Source organism: Hirundo rustica, chromosome 13, assembly GCF_015227805.2.
Source record: "Hirundo rustica isolate bHirRus1 chromosome 13, bHirRus1.pri.v3, whole genome shotgun sequence".
In the NCBI taxonomy this organism is placed as follows: domain Eukaryota; kingdom Metazoa; phylum Chordata; class Aves; order Passeriformes; family Hirundinidae; genus Hirundo; species Hirundo rustica.
The window spans coordinates 13,858,402-13,877,905 of NC_053462.1; the positions used below are offsets into that span (position 1 = coordinate 13,858,402).

At 41.8% G+C, this 19,504-nt stretch overlaps 1 protein-coding gene across 1 annotated transcript in view; it reads right to left on the reverse strand.

The window, feature by feature from the left end:
* LOC120758819 (A-kinase anchor protein 13-like) overlaps nucleotides 1-19,504 on the reverse strand; it is a 95,837-nt gene that overhangs the window by 66,590 nt on the left and 9,743 nt on the right. Inside the window, exons 2-3 of the mRNA XM_040077491.2 lie at nucleotides 8,942-9,084; nucleotides 8,766-8,829 (exon numbers count right to left, since the gene is read on the reverse strand). The gene's annotated coding sequence lies outside the window, so the exon portion shown is untranslated. The remainder of the gene's footprint in view (nucleotides 1-8,765; nucleotides 8,830-8,941; nucleotides 9,085-19,504) is intronic.

Here is a 19,504-nt window from a genome sequence, read left to right on the forward strand (position 1 = left end):
ACGAGCTCGCTGCAGAGAGGTAATGGCAAGGGGCTGAACCCGAGTACGTGGCAATTGATGGGGACTACTCAGGGATCTGCCAAACACTTTAGATTTCACAAGAAAAACCCTGTGTCCCTCGACTCAGCTCTACTCCTTTTCACTTAGCTCAAAGTGTGACCGACGGTAGGAGCCTGATCAAATTCCTTGCTTTATCCACGCTTGAATTAAAGCCCTGGCTCAGCAGACCAAGTTACATGAGCTTTCCCTTTTTCAGAGGAGGAAAGCCATTAGTGCTGGTGCCAGCACTGCAGGTAACACCAGCAAGTCCTAGGGAGCTCCATTTGGTTACAAAGAGATTTCATCTCTTGGTGAAGCAGTTGGTATTTCTACATCTCTTGTTAAGACACTTCAGTGCTCTGTTTTCATCTCCTGATAATATACTAAGCCTCTTGAAAAATCCAGCCTACTCTGATCTGGGAAGTGGGAATTTCTTCAAATAACTAATCAAATCATGTTCACATGGGTGGGTTTCAGCTCTCTAGTACTGATGAATATCAAAGAAAAGTTTCAAAATGTTTATGGCTCAGATAGAGGCAACACAAGTGTCTCACAAAGGCAGCAGTTGCCACTACAGCACGATTCTGCAGAAGGAGCACTGTCCCTAGCCACAACAGCCACATCAGCTTCAAATGAACCTTTTCCCAACTCTCCTGGAAAAGCACCTTCTCACTGTGTCCCTGTCACAGGGAGCCCCTGCACACATGTCCATCTGCAACCCCAGACCAAGTCTGGCTGCTGCCCTTGGTTTCCCTAAAGGGCACCTGCCAGACCTCCATGCAGGGCCTGGGAGAGAAAGAAGGAAAGAAACAAGAAATATTCTGTTTGTGGCCAGGAACCAGAGTCTAACCTCATGGGCATGGGGAAGAGCATTCCTGGAAGTGGCCATGGGGTGATAATAACCTTCAAAGGTTCTACAGAAGAGATCATAGAATGATTTGGGTTGGAAGGGACCTTTAAAGAACATCTAGTTCTACTTCCCAGCCATGGGCAGGAACATCTATCACTAGATCTGGTTGCTCCAAGCCCCCTCCACCCTGACTTTGAACACCTGTGGAATAGAACTGTTTGCTTCTCAAGGGACACTCACAAATCTGTGACAGGGAGGTGGAAAGTAAAAGGCTGATGGTTTGTGCCAAATGGGAGGAGTGAGCAAACGAGGAGAGAACTGGGTCAGGAAGAGCCTGCGCGACTCAGCCAAGCGCTCGCACAGCAGGAGTGTGGAAACATGGAAATCTCCACGTTTAAGTGTGCACACGCAAATGCAGTATTTTACAATCCTACAGCACTTTTAAAGTGCTCCAAGTGCTTCATAATTGTTAATTAAGCAACAGTACTCACAAATCAGAAGCATAAGACTGAGATATAGCTATGTCAGTTTTTAACAGTATGACAGCTATCACGGTTTAACCCTGGGCAGTAACTCAAGAGCCACTCACTCACTCTGCATCAGTGTGATGGGGGAGAGAACTGGTAGGGTTAAAGTGAGAAAACTCATGCACTGAGTTTAAAAACAGGTTCACAGGTAAAGCACAAGCTGCACACAAGCAAAGCAATACAAGGAATTCATTCCCCAGTTCCCATGGGCAGGCTGGTGTTCAGCCATCTCCAGGAAAGCAGGGCTCCACCACATGATGACGACGTGGGAAGACAAACACCATCTCTGAACATCCTGCTCCTCCTGTTTCCTCCAGCTCTAAACACTGCCTCCATATGGTCTGGAATATCCCTTGGACCACCAGAGGTCAGCTGTCCTCTCCCAACTCCTTGTGCCCCAGTCCTGCTCACAGGTGGGATGGGCGAGAAGCAGAAAAGGCTTTGGCTGTGTGTACCAAAAACACCCCTGAGTTATCAACAGTACCCAGGCAAATCAAAAACACAGGCCCATATTAGCTACTGTACAAAAAATTAACTCTACTCCAGCCAAAACCCGCACAGTAACTTAGGGAATAAAAGCTACTTTTAAGCAGTCACATACCCACAGCCAGGCAGAGCAACACTCTCTGAAAGAGGCCGGTGTTGAGGATTTGAATCCAGACTCCTGTTTCATGAGGATTTGAATCCAGACTCCTGTTTCATGAGGATTTGAATCCAGACTCCTGTTTCAGAGCGTGCCCCACTGCCTCGCACACTGCCAGCGATCCGATGCCACTCCAGCCAGCTCTCTAAGCCATTCCTTGATCGCCAGCCAAGCCCCATGCAGAGGTAATCTTACCAAAGGAACACCGGTATGTGGCTGTAAATTGTGATTTTGTGCTTGACTTGTGTTATCTGCCTCCTCTTGCACTTTGGCTGCACAGATTATCTTCGGCAATTTCATCTTAAAGCTCGTGTTTTACAGTACCGATTTCCCTTAAAAGTATATTTTTTTTAAATTTGCTTTTATTATTTCAACCACATTTGCCAAGTTCCAACAGACGATTTCTTTCTCAGCTGCCTAATTTCAAATTCACCTTTACATACAGCTTAAAAGGGAGCAAAAAGTCATCACAAGTAAGTGGGACGTGATGCTTAACATCAAGGTTTATGCAAGTACACTTTAACAGTATCAGTTGAGGGTCAAGAATCATGAATTTACTCTGCAACACAGGAGAATTAAGAAAGAAAAAGGATGAGATGGAGCCAAAACTTGGAAATACGTATATTCCTGATTAATACAAGGCTACTAGGAAAAAGCAGATGTGAAGTCACACCTTGTTTTAGTCAAGGGAAAAGGCAAAGCGTACAAGAGCCAAAAAGAACTTATTCTATGCAGTGGCAGACTCTGAAATACAGCAATATTACTCCTTCAACATCAATAAAACATGTTGTATACAGAGCTTTTTTCTTCTCAGTCCCTGAAATCCTGCCAAGTCATAAGCTTTTTATGGGAACATTGAAATGAATGTTGATCAGAGCCATACCCATAAGAGTTTTAAATTTTACCACCACTTAGAGGGAAGGGCTTCTCCCCAGTCCCTCATGCATCTGCAAATCTGTACATTTTTGAAAAGCCTGACAAACTAAAAAAACTCATACACCCTCCATCTATGAAGATACTGAATTCCTTCTTGGATTACCAGCTGAATTCAGGCCTTGAAAGGATTGTGAGCTCCTCCATCCTCTAAAATTAAGTTCCTCAAAGGCAAAATTTTACATTTTATATACAAAAAATAATAGCTACTTGGTAAGTGAAATTAGAGCACCAGAGGTCACCTCATTACCAAGAACACTATATTCTTTTCCCCATTCCTTCCCATGTTCATCAGCATTTGTTTTTCCCAAGGCCTAAGCTTTATTTTTCAAAAAGTTAACAGTGGCTCATAAAAACACAATTAATTTGGAAGTACAAGGCTCCTGGCTTCCAGACAAGTAGTTGATCATTTAGTTGTCGCATCTAATGTGATAGAGCTTCAACTGAGTTGGAAAACTTCATAAAATGAGGGGCTTCCTCCTATCTAATTAACACAGCAATGAAATATAACAGCCTAGCATGGAAATTTCTTTCCAGCATTGTATTTTTGAAATAACTCATCAACTCCCATAGTCCACCAGACCTTTTACAACACACTAAACAGTAATTCACCCTTTCCAGCTTAAAGGCTTCAATTTGGAGTCCTCTGTATCAAACCAACGAGGGTGGCAAAGATGCCGCACCAAAAGACTGCACAAACATCGACTCACCCTGCATGCTTTTACATCTATTCTGTATTTGTAGCACTAAAATCTGTGTCCATTGCAGTATTCATCAATTTTATCACTGATATAAATTTTAAAAGGTATCAATTAGGCGCACAATGCTTTAAATTTAACAAAAAGTACACAGTCCAAGTAGGTCTGTCTTTCAGGTCCCTGGGCTGGGAACTTGTGTTGTTTGTATACTATCTTGATTTATGTTTATTTAAATAATGCCAAATATTAGTTTTAAATTTACAGTGATTGCTTTATAAGATGTCTCCAATCCTATCAGGATAAAGAGCTTACACTAAACAAAACAGTTTGTTTATACTAGTAATACATCTCATAGGAAATACTTAGAATCCCACATGTTCAAAGCAGGACAAAATTACAGCCTATCTTTCCACAGAGGGTTGCTATCTCCTGCTACTAAGAGGCCAGAAGGACCACATGCAGATCACAAGGCATCAAAGTTCCAGTCAGGAGAGGCTGGTGTACAGAACCTCAGTAGAGCAACACCTTGCCTCTCTCTGAAGTACACTAAATATTCACACATTCCTGTAAAGATGCCTCTGCACATCCAAGTCCTGTATTTTGTACTCTGGAACTGTGCTTGTACAAGGACTAGTGGAGCAAAGCCCTCCTCTACAGCCGATGCTCTTTTGTGCTGGGATCACAAGTGGAGAGTGGACGAGATCGATACTTAAAATCACAAATCCTTAGTGAAATCTCCTCAGCACATTTTACAACCTCTCGTGTCCATGACTGCAGAGATTTTCCCCTCTATATATAGACTGAAAAATATTCCCCCAGCTTGTACACAAATGACAGCAAGTCCGTTTAGAAGGGGAAAGGAGAAAGGCAGCACTCAAAACTCTAAGGATTATTTACGAACAAGTTGAAGCCTCATAAACTTGGCTATGGAAGAAAGACAATCCTCTCTAGCTTATGCCAAGTGGGTCAGACAGAGGAAGAACCTCAGCTGTCTTCAAAGTCGAAGCAGATGGGGAAGTGAGTAAGTGCCCATGTGAGCAAAGAGGAAACAAGATTCTATTTGTTTTAGCTTGTTTCAGAGCTTCGGTTTTCTAGATACCATTGACCAACACAAGCAGAGGAGCTCACTTCTGTAACAAGTATTAGAACTGCAGAGTAATTACTTAAGACTGCTAGAGATGCAAAAAAAATAAAGTCCCAGTGTGTGCAGATTGAGGATGTTGCTTAGCTCAGTAGGAGGGAAGCAGGTCAAGTGGAAGAAAGGTGCTAAGAGGCAGAGAATGGGAGAAATGTTCTTTGCTTTGTAGCTATGAAAAAACCTCTTGAGATTCTTTATCATTAGTGTTTCAGTATCAGAGAAATAAATATTTATGCAGCTATAAAATAGGTTCTACTTTAGAGCTAATTGTAGCTCTAATTAGAGTGTTTTAAAAAAGCAAATAAGCTTGGAAGTAAATTTTTTTACCCTTTTTGAAATAAAAAAGCAGCAGTCCACACATGCCATAGAATGACCATACATCACATTCCTTAAAAAGCTGAAGCTGACCTCTTGGTCCTTTCTCAGGCTTTACATCTCCAGACAAGATCTGGGCCAAGACCATTTCCACACACAGGGACGCATCTCTGTCTCAGGCTAACCTCATCATCCAAGTGGAGAAACCTAAAACCAGTTAATCTCCCCCAGGGTCATGCTTGTGGAGCTGGGAATCCCTCCATCTGCCTCAGCAATATAAAAACACCACTGCCTGCAAAACAAACAGCACAGGAACCACAGAACAATTGCCCCTCCAGTCAATGCTGCTCATGCCACTCACCAAGGGCGAGTAATTTCTTAAGAGATCCCTTCCCCTAAAAAAACCCAAAACTTAATACTTTGAAGAAAGACCTTTTGGAAGTTGACAACACACAACTTCTTTTTGATCCATCAAAAGGAAGGAGTCCCTCTCCAAATTCCTGGTAGTTTTGCAATTGGACAGAGCAGACCTTGAAGGATCACAGAAATACTTTGAACCAAGAACTTTTAAACTGAGCTGGGAACAGTGGAAGAAGGAGTTTTCAGTGCTACAGCTTGTTAGGGAGACACAGAAAGCCAAGGACATGCTGAGGAGATGCTCATCTTCCAAAGAAAATACTGCTAAGAGAAACAGGCATCTTTCCACCACTTATTTTAGGAGGTAGCTGCTGAGCTGCATCAGCTATTCCACTGGTGTCTCCATGAGTGTTTTCTGTCCAAGACTTCTGCTGGAAGAGCCAGAGCTGCAAAACCTGTAAGAAAACTCTACAGGAAGAGGCACTGTGGGGATGAACAACACTAACCCACTTTGGATATACGCATCTTCACTTAGGCAAACTCAAGTGATCTGATATCCAGGGTGGGTCGTGTGGAGCACAGTCAAGATAGAAATACATATACTAAGTCTTTGCTTGTTTTTCTGTGTGTGTAACTATACCTCAAGAAATTTGCTAAAATGAGAAGTATGAAAGAGAGGAGAGAGGCTGTGCTATGAGTAACACCAAGGCGGGGGAACTTCAAACTACAACCACTTTAGCTTTTTTTCCTATTATTATTTGTCATACATGCCGAAAACTTAACCACCTTCCTTTAGGTAACTTTTTACCATGATAACTATTAATTTTAACAAATATATCATCATTCTCACAGCAACTTTAGATGCTTTAAGATGCAAAGTGAGGACTGCCCCAAATCTCTCTCCCCACTAAAAAAGATCCAAACATGTTAACCTTGAAGAAGCATGTAAAATTGCATTTGCTGTAGCCACTCTGCACACTGGTGTAGTTGGAGGAGGAAAAAAAAATACATACAAGGTAACATCATGCTGGCTTTGTAACAGCACCTGCACAAGGTTTTTTTTGTTGGTTTTTTGGTTGTTTGGGTTTTTTTGCTGTTGTTGTTGTTTTGGGGGGTGTGTTCTTTTTTTTTTTTTTATGTGACATGTACAGCTGACCTGGGCTAACACTGCAGTGTGGGGAGTTGAAAAGGGATCACCTGATGAAACAGAAATACCTCCCTCCAAACTATATTGCAGGAATTCCAGCCAAGCACCCCAACCGCAGCAAACAGTAAGATCCTTCTGGAACAGCACACGTTCTGTGTCAGCAAAGCAGCGTTAATACAAAACTCAATTCAAATAAAGGAGCACTGACCCTTCGGAAAGGGCAGGGCTTCATCAGGCTCCTACAGCACCAAGGACCACCGAAGATACTCCAACCCCTACAAAAAAATTATTATATCAATAGGAGGAAAACAATGTCAGCCTTGTCTGTGTTTTGTTGCTGAATAATGACAGTGTTTACCTTCCCAGCCTAACACATTACTGCTCTGGACTCAGCTTTAAAACAGAGTACATGACAGAATTAATTATGTCCTTTCCTCTTAACTACCATTCCCTGGTTATTTATTAGCTCGGTCTGCATATATTCATAGATGTGTCTAATATACAAAGTTAAAAGGACTTAAAACTGATTCCTAACTACTTCCCTCATTTGCAGAGTCCTCTTCATCCTCTGGACAGGCAGTGGCATCAATAAATACAGCCTCAGGCTGCAAATTAGTCACTGCTCACTCAGTTGAGGGAGACACAGGGGAACCTCAAGCACACGGCAATGGCAGGTCTCAGCAGCAAGGCAGTGCTGGATCCCAAGCAACCATCTATCTCATGTTCTCAGAAGGTTCTGCTAAGGACTCTTCCACCTTTGTTGGCTCACTCACAGTTCAGAGACCACCAGCCAGTTCCTGTGTGTTTCAGGAAAAGACAAAAGCTACGCCACACAAAATGCCCGGAGTTCAGCACCCTGGCAAAGGAATGGCAGATAGATAAACTCCAATGAGCTACCTAAAAGGAAAACTAAAGGGAATTCAAAAGCCTCTCTGCACTGTCTGTCTTCACTCCCCTAAAGTGCTCCCGGAAGAGAGACAAATACCAGGGAAAAGCAGACTGGAGAAGACTTCTAGTTTAAGACAACCAATTTTATTTCACCAAGGTCCCTCATCTCAAGGAGAGAAGCTGCTGTGCTGACCATTCACTGGAAGGAGATCAAAAGGAAGAGAGGATGGATATTGCAGAAAGCAGAGACAGGAGGAAAAAGAAAAGCCTTTCACAAACACTTTACTTTACAAAGAGTAGCAGCACTTTTGTCAGGGTAGATGTTACAACACTATATTCCCACGTGAACACTGCAGTTGCTTTTGGCCTCATCCAGGATCAACAAGCAACTCCAACTAACACATCAAATTAGCTGTATTATCTAGGGATGAGCTTCTTGTCTTACATCAGAGGTCAGTCAAGTCTTCTCTCCACCACAAAGCACATTTTGGTACAGCAGCACATTTAGTTCTTCCACCCACCATCCATGGCACCGCAGCACCGGATTTGTGCTCAGAATATTCCAAAGATATTTAGAAACAGAAAACACTGGGTGCTTTCAATCAACACTCAAAAATCCTGTCAATCACCAATTATGTGGAACCTGCATTTTAGAGGTGTAGATGTGGTTCAGAATATCAAAGGAGGGGTGTTAAATCTGTTCACGTTCTCCCGTCTTTTGGGCTAAAAAAAAATAAAACTCTCAAGCTTTTTATGATTTCTCTGTATCAGAAGCTCCTGCCTGAGGGAAAGAGGGAATAGAAAGGGATGGAAGAAGAGCAACTAGATCTAAAAACCTGGAAGCATGAAGGTTTCATTTCATAACAAAATGGCATTAAGTGATAGCAACAAGTTCACTTTCCAGTGGAAAAAAATACAAATCATCGCTTAAAAAAAAAAAGATAATAAAAAAAAAATTGATGAGATTATGCAGTAATACGCAGATATAACCTGTATTTCATTATTCTGCACCACGTCCACTCCATCTGATTAAATGAATAAATGAGGACCTTATGTCATACTAGAGGCATTACCCCTACTTTTGTTTACAACATCTTTCTAGCCTTTAACCACAGCACACGCAGCACAGCTGGCTGGAAGCTCAAAGTTACAACCCAACATGCAAAAGAAGTTAAGATAGGGGAAGTGATTCTGAAAAAAATCCACAGGAAAAAATCTTGCTTCACTTACCTAAGCAAAGCTGTCATCAGAGAGTTTTCCAGTAATAAAAATCCAAGAGAAAAAAAAAAAAAGCCTGAAAAAACATAGAACAAGGCAAAGTTTTAGTACATAAGATATTACTCTCACTCATATTTTTTCTCTTGGGAATTGGAAAAGTCAGCGATTCAAAGAAAAAGTAAACCTACTCCATTAGTTGCCTTTCTGGTAGCTATTTGTAGCAAAAAGGTCCTCCTCAGACAGTGAATGTATCAGAAACAATAGGGCAGATTTTTCATCACTGCTGCCAGCATTATACCAGTGCAATTCCCCAAATGTCAATCACGTTGGGCTGCAATAAAACCAGCAGACGAGTCAGGCCTAAGGCAATTAGCTAAGCTGCCCCATTTAGATTTTCAGTCATCTCTCCCTCCCACTGAGCTAGATTATCAGAAAATTTGGACCAAGTTCTGGGGTGGGAATCAAGGAGTCACACATATTCACACACAGAGTAAGGCTGAAGGTGGCCAAAACCAAAAATGCTGCTTTAAAAAAAACCACCCAAACCACCCCAAAGCTAATTGCAAAAGAGTGAGGCAGAACAACACATACCAAACATTAAGAAAGCTGGGAAATACAAGACTTCATCATAGGCATAAAAATCGGAAGCAAAGTACAAGTTACTGGCAAAAATGGCATGTGGCCATGACAAGTTTCACCAAAATCACTGCTACCAAAAAAACCAAAAGCTTGTTGAGACTCATGAATGTAGATTAGGGGAGGAAAAGGGAAAAAAAAAAAAAAAAAAAAGAAACCACACACCCAAACTAACTGAATATGGATGACTGCAAGCCTCCAAATCAAAGAGGGAGTTGACCGCTGTTTAGGAGGAAGAAATCATTGCTTGTTCCAAGATTAAAAACTTATAATTCTGGCCCCGGCTGAAGCGCTATCATTCACTAATCTGCTGCAATTTAGCCGGGCTGATCCCCGCTCAGACAGACGGGGCATTATCAAAAGTTCCTCCATTCATTTCGCTTCCTGTTCAGCAGTGAAAGCCCCTTTTATACCCTCCTCCAGAGGCTGCTAAAACCAGGGAAGACTTTCTGATAGAGAAGATAAGGTGGTTGGATTTATTCATGAGAGGAGGAAGGGAAGTTGTACAGGCTGATTACAGCTGCTCCAAAGCCGAAAACTAGAGGTTTGGAGAAGGGAGGTAGAAGATGATGGATTTCTTATTAAATAAGCATTATACCACTACCATTATTGTTAGAAGTAGCATTAACTCTCCTGATACTCAACTACAGAACTGAGATTTTACTCTGAACACAGCATCAAATATGCCATTGTGGTTAAATAATTCAAAAGTACGCGGACAAGGCAGAATGTGGTATTTTTAGGAGACTGAGTAAGTTGTTGTTTTGTTTTTTTTTAAATAGAATACCCAAGACCAAAGGATAAACTAGCCAGAGTCAGAGGATAGACACTAGAAATGGTCTCCAGATTGAGACTGTTCACATATCATTTTCAGGGTCAGATCTTGTTCTTATTGTCGACATGAGCATTCTCAGACTTCAATGGGGTAGGATGGTGATTTCCACATTACTTAACATGTGTCAGCAATTTTGAACAGTTGCTCTGCAGATTCTTAGAGCAAATCAAGCAAAACCTCACCAGAGAGCCCAGTACAGTACTTGGTGGATGAAAAGCTGCCTGGAAACTCTATCAAGTCTCTGAAAAACATTCCCCCATGAATGTTCAAACAATCTGGTATAGTTAGAATAGTTTTTAAATGCAACAAGATGGAAATGCAAACAAAAACACATTTCCCAAGTTTAAAGAGGTCAGGCCAAAGCAGCAAAGCTCTACCAGAAGTTAGGGATAACAATGATGGTTACAGGGGTAAACCCTGCCTCTTCCTTCCCCTCTCTCAGACTATTCTTCTCCAAATGAAGGAGCAAAATAAACAAGAATCAAAATACCCACAGCAGAAAATCACAAGCAGCTTTAAAAGAAAGAAAATAACTCAGCTATACCTCATCATTTTTCCATCCAGTCCAAATACCCATCAAGTCTTTAACTGTTTTCCCTCTGACAACGCTAAATGAGATAAATACAAGCAAAAATTATATATATATTTTAATACATTATTATGTGAGTGCATAAAGGCACCAGTTTGAATTAGACAAGGATGGAGTGTACATCTCTGTTGGGCTGAAACAGGGAATAATCAAATCTAGTATGGCATGAAGACCCAAGAGAGAAGATTCATAGATCAATGCTATTTAAGTAAATGGGGACAGGCTGACAAATGAGCTCCTGCCTTGCAGAATACCCATATGCAGTCAAAAAGCACTGAGCTACAACAAAATCCAGGGCTTATTTTGATTCACCTCCTCCTTCAGGTTATTTTATACACACACGAGACAAAACTTGAGCACGAATTGCACTGATCTGTTTGCTCAGTGGTCACAATTTCTTCTCAGTGATCAAAGAATCAGGGAATGAGGAGACAGCAGCCTCTTTCTATTCTCACCCCAGCCTGCATCTCTTCAGACACATCACTACAGGCAAAGCTCAGCTGGCACCCACTCTCCCCACTTTGTGCTGCAATGGGATCTTGCCTGTTGTTCCCACCAACTTCAACCATAAACTACAGCAAACTCTGCAAACGCTCCGATTTAATGGGTACCTCAGAAAAAGCTGCCAAGTCTCAGATTCCCCCCATAATAAATAAGGTAATATTGCTCTCCTAGACTTTGTAACACAAATCTGAAGGGACAACAAACTGTTATAAATCCCCAATGCACAAAAGCAATTTTATGTCTTAATTTGCAGTATCACACAATGAATAAGGACAAACTTATCAAAGCACAAAGGGTGTTTCCTACAGTGGGGATGTCGTAATGGGATGACAAGACATAGCCTGCTTGTTCTGCATGTTTGGTAAGATTGTTGGGGCTTTCCTGTCACAAAACAGCTCTTGTTAAACCAATATTTAATTAAAAACAAGAGAAAGCCCACTCAAAACTTCCCACTTGTTTTCAGGTCCAAGGAACCCACAGTGGCAAGCCAGAGCTGATACTGCATCACAAGGAAATGAAGAGGTATGAAAGATTTTCCTTGGTCTTTTCAGCTTAATAAAGACCCAACTGCAGCATTGTTACAGCTGATGCAAGGGAGCCAGACCAAGTCTGAACACTCTTCCCACTCAAGCTGACAGACCGCAAGAACACCACAATGACAGGCCCAGGGCCACTGGTACAGTACTGGATACAACTTATTCTGTCCAGTGAAAATATGACTTTACACATATGACCATTTCAGGAAAGCCAAAAAAAGAACAGGTTTACTTGGCTTTTACATTGCACTGCCCTCCTTCCACAAAGTCAAAGCTGGTTGTTGTAATGATGCCAGGATTTGGAGGTTGCTTTGGGGCTTTTTTATAACCCCAAAACCTAAAAGCTCCTAATTCTAAAGACCACCTTATGTTTCTCATAGGCCTGGGTATAGACATACATATATGGATATGCCCAGTTTCTAGCATCTGTACTATCAGTAGTTACACTTGAAACAGCTGTGACTGAAGGCAATGGAAGATTTCAATTGTAGTTTCATTGTCACACAAGCCTACAATTCCAGATTTCTGCACACATTGTGAGGGGCATGTGGCACTACCAGCGGCTGGAGCTCAGCAAGCTCCCAGGCAGCTCTGTGGTAACAACATTTAGACTGTTAAAGGTGGCTGCAGAGAGGAAAATCAGCAAAGAAACCCAAAATTCAGACAGCAAACCCTGCACATGCAAATCAGGCTTTGCAAACTCATGATGCACTGGAAGAGGAAGGATTTTTCCATCTCATCTCCAAGCACATGCTTAGCGGTGCCAAGAAGGTTAGAGGACTGCCAGAGCATGCACAGGAGAAGGTTTGTCTGCAGACAGAATAAACAGCCTTGACTAAATTCTTGTAACCAATTAAGCAACAATCCTCAACTGAGAAAACAGCATCTCCCAGCTCCCTGCCTAATCCTCAACTCCTGCTTCTTGAGCCAGCTTTAGATTTTTAAGTCTTCCATTTTTCCTCAGAAGCAGAAGACAAATGGATGCCAGTTCTGCAGACATCTAGGTTGCAAGGCTTTCATTTGCTTTCATTCAGGTTGCAAGGCTTTTCATTAAAGACCATCAGTACTCAGAAGTGACTTAACACTAATGAGCTTTCACCAGCAAGTCTGCAGACATTAATACATGTGAGTAGGCATGCTAAATCCACTCAAATTACCTATCTGCAAGGCTCTCCTCCAGCCTGGACTGGACTTCAAGCCAAGGAATGATGAAACCTGGAAGGTAACTATGGATTTTCTCTCATCTGCATCCCTTTGTTAAGCTACTCAGTGATGCTAAGCAGATGCATTTTGAATGTGCTGGTTCATCTCATGTAAAGGGGGGTGAAAAGGAAAGAGAGTCAAAATAGTACTTATCTGGAAAAAAGCAATTATTTTAAACTAAGTACTGCTACTGTTTGTAGGATGGCCTGCAAGAGAGATATAGCTGAAATTCCTTTAAATACATGTGTTCAGTTTTTAAACTGCAAACAAGTCAATCTGACAAACCAGCTCAGTTAGGACTGCTACAACAAACCCCAGGGTCTTGCCTCCCACCCTTTTCCTAAGTAAGCCAGCACAAGTTTCTGGCACAGGCACTGGTGTGTGAGATTTTAACATTCCCCTTTCCATAAACAGTCATACATCAAGCTCTAAAAATTTGCTTCACAGAAACATTTGCACTAGTAAAACTCAATTATTCTAATATTTGTATGACACATGCAGGAGGGATACATAAAAAGGTTATGGTGAGCTCATTTAAGAATTTAAACAAGAACTTGATAAAAAGGTTTTGAATTATTCACTCAGCTCTACTATTAAATCAGGCTTCCAAAGGAGTCTTTAAACAACAGCCCAGAAGATGCTGTATTTATAACAAAAAGGCAGCACTGAAGCCATCACACTCTCTCACAGCAGAAACCATTCATAATTATAGTGTAAATGCACACAGACACAGTATCATGCCTTGGTCACAATTCTGCCAGATTAACTGGACACTTTAAACATTTATATAAATATTCCTGTCTGGAGAGGCAGCACCACTTCTGTCTAAATATCTTACGTGCTGCTTTTTAGGCTAAGAAAAAGCAATTTCTTCAAGAACATCTGAAGCTGAAACACTCAGGAACAGTACTAAGCAAGAGAGAGACAATCTTTTACAAATATTTATTTACTTTTATACCAGTCCATCTGAGCTAGCAACAAGTATTTTGCTATGCTCCTCAAAGCCTCACAGCCAAACTCAAGTGAAGACGTAACCACACATCTCAGTTACAAACTTCCACGCTAAGTTTACACACCACACAGCAATGCTCTCAACACTTGTTGTTCACACACACACACCAAACCTTTTTTCCAAACTTCAGAGCCCACTTGAAATAATGGCCATCTCTAGAGGGAGGAAAAACAGAGGGCTTGGAAGAGATAACCTGAGTGCTGCTTCACTTCTCTGGTACACACATCCTCTCACCACCTGCTTCCTTTCTCCCCATCCCTTCTTCCACCTCACAGGCTGCTCTTGGTAGTTCCTCTCAATGAACCTGAGCCAAGATTTCCTCTCAAAATAACTACTCCAAGGCCATTTCAGCTATGAGCATCACCCACAGAAACATTTCCATTTGTATATCACCTTCTCTCCTTCATCAGTCTGCTCCCAAATGAACTCACGGGCTGGTGATACGAGGTCATGAAGTTGTGGAAAAAGCAGCAGGATACCCTCCCACTGCATCCAGCCATGCTCCCAGAGTATGGGCAGGATGAGTCAGCCTCTCAATATAGTTGGTTTCAGGCATTTCTGGCAGCATTATTTTAATGACAGTATTTCATTTCCTTCAGCCATCTCATTGAGACAGCCCAAGTTAAGTATTAATGAACTGTTTGAATACTCTCACTGTCTGGAGGAGACATGAGGTGTCACCTAACCAGCTGCTCAAGATTCACACTTCAGCTGCTCTGGTCATCAACACAATCAAAAAAAGGATTTTTGTACCACACGAGCTAAGGAAAGATTTGGGTGTGAGAAGCGTGAGCCAGAAGTACCACAGTAACAAATACCACTGAGCCCTGAGCAGAACCAACAGCACATCAATCTAAGACAACCATAATCCATTAAAAACAAATAAAAAACTAAGAGCATCTGGCCATTTCTGAAGAACTGGAGGTTTGAATGGTTCTGTTTTGCTGTTACAAAGCCAAGTCATTGCAGCAGTGCCATCAGCAACACATCTCCTGAAACTTTTTTATGTTTTTCAAACCTTTAAATTCAAATCTGCCGATGTACTTTCTTTCAAACCTATACCCCATCTCCTCACCCATATGTTCTTACAAATCTATCTATTTAAAGTGCTGGTTTTCCTGGCTATGGGTAAGGCTCAACACCTGCACCACTGCAAACATAATCGTGGCAAAATACCTTGGCTATTTGTAGACTTCCTGTTCATCAAATAGCATTAGTGTACCTTTGCCTTGAGCAATTATTTACAGAGCTGGAAATCCTGAAGCAGCACTGGAGATCACAGAAGCATTCTGCTGTCCACCCCTCCATTATGCAATGGTGCTTTGTAACAGCTTTTGGAACTACTCAGAGGGGAAAATAAAATCATCAGAATAGTTCTTTAAAAATCTGCCTAATGAAAAGGAGAGGAAAAAAAACCAAAAAAAATTAAATTCAGTTCAAACTCCGCTTTAGCCTACTCCAGTTGAGACTGGGAGGCACTTTACACTTCAGCTGAACTGGCAGCTCAAATTCAACTTCAGGCTCCAATGCAAGCTTTAAGTCAAATTCCTCAGCAGGGTAAAACCCTTATTAGCCTGTCTTCACTGTAATTTTAATCTTACTTAATTCTGAGTATGTAATTTATGTTAAGAATAACCCACTTTTTTCAGAACGGGATATACTGGATGCAGAATTAGTCCCTGGCTAGCGCAGTTAGAATTTCCCTTAAAGAAATAATTTTTTACATATTGACAGCAAGAGAAAAAAACACTGAAAACTTTAGAAAAAAAAAAGGTTTTCAAAAATGCATCACAGATGACTGCATTAGTTCACCTAGTATACCACTAAACCATCAAAACCCAACCACGGCAGCTTCACTTCAAACCAATGTTGTGCTAGAAAGATGTTTAATCTATCTAAAAACTGACACTTCTTTTTCACCACTCACACAAGGGGTTAGAGAGGAGAGAAAAATAGCTGGTATTCCTCCATTCAAAAAGGAACAAGAGCATCCCTTTTCTTCTCCCATCCATTTTTCCCATTTTACGGTTAAAAAAAACAAAACCACCCACCACCACCTTGTAAGGAAAACATCTCAATTTCAAGTTCCACCAACAGGAGAAAACTAATAACAATTTCTCTAGCTGAAATGAAAACAACTTCAAAGCACTGTGTAAAGTTTACAAAGTAAGTTTTGGAGTCCAAGCTGTCAATGAACCTGGTACACGACACCACCCACACCAATGCAAGCAGTATTTACATCCTGCAGCCAGCCTAAAGCTCTGAAGCCCCAGTTACTATCTCTCCCAATCAAAAACATTCACTACGTATTTCCCCCATTATTTGCATAGTTACTTAGGTTTTGGGGTTTTGTTCGCATTATTTTTTTTTACGGCCACAAAGTAAAAATCTACTAAGATCTCCCACCCAAGCTCAGAGGAAATTCTAAGTGAATTACCAGGGTGGTTTCCCACTCTCCTTCTCCACCTGCTGCTGCAGTTTTGCGTTGTCCCCTTGCCTCCCACTCCTCTTAAGAGGTAAAAAATTAGTTCCACCCCTATCACCCATCCCCATGCCTGCAAACCAACAAATCCTTTCTAGTGAAGCTTACACCCTGCCACAGCCTATTTGTATAATGTGAATGGGAGAGACAGGGAATAGTTAAGCATTTGCCAAGTGAGAGTGAAATGCAAGAGATGCACACACCAGAGCACGAGCTCAGGTCTGTGCCACGTCACAGGCTGGCATCAGAACACCAGAAATCTGAAATGATTTGTGCTAAAATACCCACCACAGGAAAAAAAAAATTCCTCACTCCCTTTATCCTCTCGATTTTCCTCCATTTTGTGTGGTGCAGACATGGGAGAGCTAAGGAGAGGGTTTGCAGCACGTTCAGGCCGGACTGGAAGCGGGAGCTGTGTGAGGAAGGGAACCAGAGAGGCCCTGGACAGATGTTTCCATTCACCAACGCTGCCAAGGAGCAGGGAATGCCGAGTTCACTACCTTGGCGTTATTTACATTTCACAACATCCAGCAATAACCATGCCACAAGCAGTTTAGGAAAGGAAAATACCACACGGCCAAGAGGAGCGTTTTATCATTGTCTTCATTAAAAGGGTGAAAATTAAGCTTTTTTTTTTAATTCCAGTTCTGAAACTTTACCTGCTTTCATTTTGCCAACGGAACAGGACACAAGTATCTCAAGCCTCATCCACCGTAATTACCAGCCACTGCCCTTTTGCATACTTGATTGCTTCTGGGGTATCAGAGATGGTTAACTGTGCCACCCCTGAACCACATGGTCATTTTCTTTCCATTTTCCAAAATAAACTGATATTCGACCTATCAGAGAGGACAGCTTCTCCTTCAGCAACTGTGCCACAAACCAAATGCTCCAAAGACCAAACCTGAAAATATCCTTGGTGGAAAGGCGCATTTCGGAAGCATTCATCCAAACCTCAATCCTGAGACCCAACACGTTTGATAACGAGCTGCCAGATCCAGTTTGGCAACTGGAACAGCTACTCCGAGTGCTGTCCCATCCACCCAAACACACTGGAGCCTTACACATGGACCACATGCAACAATGGGCTCAGCATGTCCCAAGGTGCTCCCTGCAGCAAGCGATGGGAAGGGTGACGGGGGAAAGAGTTTTCACACCATATTATGATCCTCCAAGTCCTCTCTGAGCCAACAGCAGAGGCAGAGAGAAAATAAAAAGGCCAGTATTACCCTTTTCTATAAATGTCAGTATTTTCTGGAGCTTTCAAAGGGGTTCTGTATCTCAGCACAGACACTGTATCATGTTTCTCAAAGTTCCCTGCTGGTGAACGCTGCCCAGACAGGGCAACTTTACTGGGAGTGAGTGCAAGGCTCCCTCCTGCCACTGCCACAACGGGACACCTTCCTTCCCAAAGTAAACCAGACACTAATGCTATTTATAGATCCTGTTGCAGAACCAGACAGGCTTCCCAGCCACTATTCATCAACGTGCAAATAGGTCCTATTTCATGGCAGACAGAAGAGATTTGAAAGAAAAAGTCCTGAAGTTCCACCTTATTTTTTGAAAGAAATACATGTCTGAAGATCAGCTGGAAATTCAACACAGAACAGTAACACCTGCAAATAAAGGCTGATCACAAATTCTACAGAGAACACTTCATTTGAAAAAAAAAAACAAACTGGCATTTTCAAATTACTTCCTAAAGGATTATAAAGGAAAGCAAACATCTGTGTAAAAGGCAGACAGCTGATGTACCAAGGGGCAGACCTCCTGAAGAACATCAGCTCTATCAGTCCTCCATATCCAGAAGAAAGGCACAGAACATAACTGAAATCTTCCTTACTTGGCAGGAAAAAAGGAACTACAGTTTCCAGAGACACAAAGATGAAGAACATCCACCAGCACCACTTTTGAACATTAACACAGCAGACTCCACCGACTTGTCTTCCTATGTCTTTGGGGTTTCAGTGGGAACTACAGCTTTGTTCTTACAAGCACTTTTCATGGAAGCACCTTTGCATTTAAAATGTCAACTGTAAAAGCATCTGCTATTCAGATAAAGCACCCACAAGCACTTAATTTCATATGCAACAAGTTTTCCGAAGCTCTCAAAAGAGCCCAAGGGCATTTGGAAGGATAGATGCAAGCTAAGAATGAGTCTTAGCATATCATCAACCAAAAAAAAATCTATTCTTAGATATCTCCTTTGGTGATTCCTATAATCTTCCTTTTTTTTTTTTTCCCTCCTACTCCTTTGAGAAAGTAAGTTGTTTGGTTATTTGAAAAAAAAAAATATGGAAGAACCTGTTTTGCAAGGCATACAAACAAAGCAGTTATCTTCCAAAAAAAGAAAAGCTCATTCAAAAGTATGTAAATATTAGGGCTGGTAACACAAACAATAAAACCACAGGAAACACAAGAAATTAAGAATAGATCAGGACTCATTCAATTTCCTGGCTGCTGGATATATAAGCGCTTTTCTGGGTTGGATGTATGAGACAAAATTTATTTACTCAACAACAGACATCAGGCAGTTAACACAGATAATTTAAAGAGGCAAAGAGAAATGAGCATCTGTTCTGATCCTGCCTCTGCTCCTTGGCAGGACAAGGACACTGACCAAGGCAGCTACACCGAGAACGCGGCACATCAAGCACCAGGGCTTCAGCATCCTGCACCAAGCAGCAAATTCAAGCTTGCTTAAACCACAGAGAAGGCGAAAAACAGGATTACTCCTGCCTCATCACAGGATGCTGCTGAGCGCCCAGTGCACACCCAAAAGGCTGCTTTTCAAGGGAAAGCTCGAAGCTGAGCACGAAGCAGAAGTGACAATTAGTTCCCAGGGTGGTCCCTGCCATCGCCACCCTGCAACTCTCCCTGGCTGGAAGGCACGCTCGCAGTGCTCAACACTGCATTCCCCAGCTCTGGCATATGCCCAAATTCCTCACTGCTGC